This window comes from Nannospalax galili, unplaced genomic scaffold (assembly GCF_000622305.1).
Source record: "Nannospalax galili isolate Female #2095 unplaced genomic scaffold, S.galili_v1.0 scaffold995, whole genome shotgun sequence".
In the NCBI taxonomy this organism is placed as follows: Eukaryota; Metazoa; Chordata; class Mammalia; order Rodentia; family Spalacidae; genus Nannospalax; species Nannospalax galili.
Window position 1 is genome coordinate 135876 of NW_008337291.1, and position 5796 is coordinate 141671.

Here is a 5796-nt window from a genome sequence, read left to right on the forward strand (position 1 = left end):
TGGTCTACATAGTGAGTTCCAGGACAGCTGGGGCTACAGGGAAACCTTGTCTCAAAAAACACCGCCCCCCCAAAAAAAGTTAAAATTGGTTTTAAAAATGATTTTACTTTAAAATTTTTGCCTACTTATGTAAGCATACCAGGTACATGCATTGCCTATGGAGGACAGAAGAGGGCATCAGATTCCCTGGAACTGGGAACCAAATCCAGGTCCTCTGCAAGAGCAGCCGTTGCTCTTAAACAATGAGACATCTCACCAGTCCTAAAATTTTAAACTTCTTTAAAGTATCCTGCACTTGGGTGTGGTGATATACATACGTAATCCACTTACCCTGGAGGCTTCAGGAAGGATCTCATATTTACTAAATAGTACAGGCTATGCACTAAATAAGAAGTAAACCTATGTAATTTAGAAAGACCCTGGCTCAAAACAAATTTTAAAAATGGGTGCAGATATAGATTAGTGGTAGAGTTCTTGCCTAGCATGCATGAGGCTCTGGATGATCCCCTAGTAGTTGAAAACACAAAATAAAAAACCCACCAAAAATACTCTACCATGAAACTTTTCTTACAAAAGAAGCAACAACCAAAGTAAGATAGTTCCAGCATATACCCACTGAGACATACTTCAAAAATGCAGAATGACAAAAAAAGGTCATATAGGTATTAGAAAACAGTTTATCTATAACCTAGAATATAATTATAAAAAATTATCTAAAGTATCTTGAAAGAGATTTCTAACCACTTTCTATAAACCTGAAAAATTAAAAATTAAAAATATTTAAGAGAAATACCATTGTCTGTTAATGAACTAGTTGGAAAGACAAAGCATTTAAAAAACATCTTCAATATTTAATATCACCAATCCAATTACAATGCCTTACGCCTATGTTTCTAAAAATAAAAGAAAATTGAGCAAAGGCTAAAATCTATTTTAAATATATGACTTTAACTCTCTACTTACTAGTCTGAGAAAGCACCAGAATTTAACATAAATTAAAATGCAACTAGTAACTGCTGCTGACCAAAACAACAAAAACAGATTAAAGACAAGTGTAGATCTAGATTTCAATGAAAACTGAAAGCCTATATATGAAGCAGAAGAAGGGAGCCAAGAGAGAGATGGATGGAAACAAAAAGAAACCCAAAGACCAACAGCCAGGGAAACAGGATACACAGATACGACCATGAGAGAAGCACGGGAATGGGGGTGAGAAGCAGAGGAGTAGGGCGTATAGGAGAAAATGAAGAGGAAAAGAGAGTCACAAACAGTGACAGAGAAGGAGGAAAAAAATACCAGAGACTAGCAGAAAGGGAGAGAAAGAAGAGACAGGAGAAAAGGGCAGAAATAAAGAAAAGGGGAAGGAGGGAAAAGGAAAGGGAGCAGTGAACACTGGGGGAGAGAGGAGAGGAAACCGAGAGAAGTGAGACCAGGAAGAGACAGAAGAGCAAAGAGGAGGCAAAGGAGGGGAGAACAGGGGACAGATTAATATTGAATCAGAGGGAGGAAGGGGGAGACCATGAGACACCGAAACAGAAAGAAAGGGAGAAGGACTGAAACAAAGTGGAAAAATAATGGAAGAGGGAGAGGAACGGGAGCAAGAAGCAGAGAGGGCTGTAGATAGAAACCTAGAGATGGAGACAGATGAGCAATACTAAAAAAGAGAAAAGTAGACTGATGCCTGAGTGAGAGCAGTTAAGAACCAAGAGCATGTGCTACTCAGTTTGTATTCTTTTTGAACTTTTCAATATAGAACAAAACCTGAGGCTTAAAAAAGAAAGGACGGTGATAACCTCCTAGCATGAGGTTGAAATATCCCATCTGATAAGACCCTAGTTTTAGGACTAGGTATTAATATATTTCATGACCTTAATTACTAGCACAGTTGGGAAATGGAGACAAAAGAAGGAAGAACAATGATAGCCAGTGTGTTCATAAAAGGCCAGTTAGTGATTTTCCTATGTTCTCTAAAATTGAAATTAGTTTTTCTTGAGAACAAAAGAATAGTTACACAAGGGGAAATGTTTAAAAATATCATAGCAATTCCAAATCCTGTTTAATTTTCAACTAATTCCAGGTAAAAAGCAAGTAAAACGTTAAAAACCCTGATAAACAATTCAGTCACACCCTTGTGGACATTTTTTCATTATTTAGCATCACCCCTGTAATAGGAATCTGGTTGTGAGGAATCAAAAAATAACAAGGTAGATGTCAAAGTTTTCAGAGGCTGTAATAAGAAAGCAGATAATCCTTAAGATTTATAGTTAGATTGGTATTTGTTCTCTTTTGTTAACATGATAGTTCATTATGCTAGTCACAGCAAAAGCAGATCTAGATTTTTCCTAAGTATTTTAATTATTCCACCCCTTCCCCATAAAAGGGCACAAAATTTAACATGGATTTTGAAAGTCAAGGTTCTTAGTTTCTTAATTTCCAACCAGTATCTCATTCACATTGTATTTGCTCCACAATAAATTTAAAAACTGAATAAGTCACGTAGCCCATCTATTTTATTTTAAGATGAAAATGAAGAAGACATTTTTCAAATGATAATCTGTCTTGTTATACATAAATACAAATTAGCATATAGGGAAACCATTCTATCAACATAATACAAGAAATGTTGAAAATTTGAGGGGTAAGGAAAAACTGGTGCTACCACTGCAAAGTAAAAAGTAAATAACTTGCTCTTCATTCTATTAATCTAAACACATATAGCTCTGTAAAAGTAAATATTTTAAAAACACCCTTTATTGCTCAAATCTATAATAAAAATTATGGTATTAAGTAAACATGAATAATAATTTATCTGTTTGATTATCTTTTATATGCACTTAACTGAGTTCAGAGTTACATACCTTCATTGTACCGGCATTTGCTTCATACAGAGTTACTGAAGATGCACTTTCCATAGTGTCTGTACACTGAGGCTCTGCATTGCTCCTCTACAGAGCAGCTTGTGCACACACCCAGATTAGTCAGGCTCCGGGAGTGCCTCCCAGAACAGTAGAAAGCACTTTGCAGAGGACTCAAAGACAATGGAAAGTCAAACAGCTGTACGCTGTGATGTCAGTAACTCTCTAGCCAGTCACCACCCAGAATATCTGGAATGCATCAGAAGCTATATTGAGCTCTTCATTAGCAAGTCAGAAGCAATGATGAAAAAGTCTAGGAAACCGAATGTGCAAAGACTTTCAAGATATTGGAGATTAAAATATTGCTATACAATGATGCTTGATCTCACAATGATGCAAAAAAGTTGAGATCATTTTTTAAAAAATTTCTAAAGAACAAAACAAAGAATCTAGTACTGTTAATATACATAAATTTTAAGTAACTCCAATACTTTCACATCTTCAAGCTGATTTTCTTTCACAAAGAAAAAAGATGCATTAAGGGCACTGTTTCTTGCTATTTGAATTTTGTTAAAATTAAAATACCTTGTATATTCTGGCAAGAGCATTACTACTTTACACCAGTAGATGGAGACAGTGATAGAGCTACAACAAAGACAGTCAGATACTTGCAGGCTGCCTTGGCTCAAGTGAACTTAGAAGAAAATGAGTCAGATAAAAAGAAACTCAGCATTCACTATGAGAGGACAAATAAAACAAAGAAAATTATTTTTGTCTATTGGAAAAAAACACTGAACAATCAAACAAGTTTTTCTTCAATTCTCATCTGCTTTTGTTTCCCATTCTGTTAAAAACTGTATTTTGTACAAGTATGCAAAAAACACCTTAAGGGTCCCAGTAAAAAATGCTCACATATTACCTGCACTACTTGAAGAGAAATGTGTCTACACTAGCCAGAAAGAAGACATTTTCTGCCATTGAAATGCTCAGTCTTGTAGGGCTCATATAATCCCAGTCTATGAGATATGATCTCTTTATACCAGTGTGGCAAACACCAAGATAAAAGGTACAGATTTTACAGTATAAAGTATTGTTATTCCTCAAAACAGACAGACAAAAACCAAGACCTGGTTCAGTCTTAAATTCACAAAAGTTTCTCTCACTATTCACCAAAAGTGATCTGACAACTCATACCAGTGCATCCTGTCTAGAGGAGTTTCACACTAATCTGCACCCCCCCATTATGTCATTCATCCTGTGCATCATCCTTTACTATGTCCTGTAAAGGAATTTTTAAGAGATAAAAACCAACTGCTAACCTACGTTATACCCAAAACAAAACTCCAAATCTGAATTTTCCAGAAAAATTTGCTGCTTCTACCAGAGGGCAGAAATTATTTTTCTCAGATGAAATATTTACCATTTATGATGAACATAATTTCAAGAAGGCTTTACTTCAAAACTGTTAATAGAAACTCATTATGAAACAGATGCTGAAATGTATAATAAAATGAAGCAAGCCACTTACATTGTGACAAAAATAAAATGAATATTTTCAAATTTCAAATGATTCTGTTTCTCTTCAAGCTTTGGAAACTGTTAGATATTATTATAAAGTCAAACAATTCTGAATTAGTAAAAAACAGTAAGTAAAACATTTTAAAATATAGTTTTATTATTGCCAAGTAGGAGCCACCTTCCTATTGTGAAAAGGGTTAGTTATTTGATACTAACCCCAGTGATGTACAATGCTTACTTAACAGGTACAAGGTCCTGGGGTCAATACTTAGCACTGGAAAGCACACACTCCAGTACTGAGCCCTTAATTCAATCTTTTTTTTCCTATTTTTCCTTCATTCAATCTTTAACTTGCTAGTAACAAACACCTTATTTAAACCGTATTTTCAATGCTACAGCATTAAATACCTAGATTGTCTCTATCCTATCAATATCAAACAGATCTAGAAAGGTTCTCTCGCCATTCATACTCTTCTTTTTTGGTTTGAGACGGGTTATCATATAGCAAATGCTGGCCCTGAGCTCAATTAAGAATATTTTATTTATTTTATGTGTGTGAGTATTTTGTCTGCATGAACTGTACTGTGTGTCCAGTGCCTGCCAAGGTCAGTAAAGGGCATTGGATCCCTGGAACTGGAGTTACAGGTGGCTGTTAGCTGCCATGTGGGTGCAGGGAACCGAACCCAGGTCCTCTGGAAAAACAGCAAGTACTCTTAACCACTGAGCCCCCTGAACTCAACTTGGAGCTTCCTGAGTACTGGGAATGCAGTTATGTTCCACCTCACCCTATTTGCAAAAAATTCATTTTGTATGTATATAGTGGACTCCTAAGTCCCAAAGTACAACATGTACCCAAGGATATTGATTTCAAGTTGGTCAAGCCTGACATTATTTAAATCCAGGTACCCATATGGTAGAAACAGAGAAGAGGCTTCCCAAGTTATCCTCTGATCTTTACAAGTACATAGTAGCATGTTCTCTCTCTCTCTCTCTCTCTCTCTCTCTCTCTCTAATAAATAATCTTAGTCTATCAATTTATTCTACATAAATACACACACACTGACAGCCTATTAGTGGAGGGCTTACCGTTAGTTAAGATGTAAAAACATAGTTCCATTTGAGTTATAGGAACTGGGGCAACTACGGAATTCATAACAAAAATTTAATTGTCTAAATCTAATTACTGACAAGCTGATAAACTTTCTTAAATATTATGGTACCTTAGCTAATAGGGGACTTTTAAAGTGATTGACCTTTAAAGGTGAAAACAACATTTAAACCCAGTTCTCTCATATACTTTTAAAAACATTCTAGAAGAAATGATTACTATAAATGAGGGTCACTTTATGGGAACAATTTCTTTTTTTAAAAAATGTAACATCCTATTAATGTAATAGTTTATATTTAAATTATATTTAGACAA

General features: G+C 35.2%; 1 protein-coding gene across 11 annotated transcripts in view; it reads right to left on the reverse strand.

Moving 5' to 3' along the window:
• Positions 1-5796, reverse strand: part of R3hdm1 (R3H domain containing 1) — a 152896-nt gene that overhangs the window by 113272 nt on the left and 33828 nt on the right. For 3 of the 11 annotated variants that reach the window (XM_008832444.3, XM_008832442.3, XM_008832446.3), the window contains exon 1: positions 2859-3021. The exons of 7 other annotated variants lie outside the window; for them this stretch is intronic. The gene's annotated coding sequence lies outside the window, so the exon portion shown is untranslated. Of the gene's footprint in view, positions 1-2858; positions 3022-5796 lie in introns of those variants that run through there. One more of the 11 variants, XM_008832447.3, reaches the window with a different exon arrangement.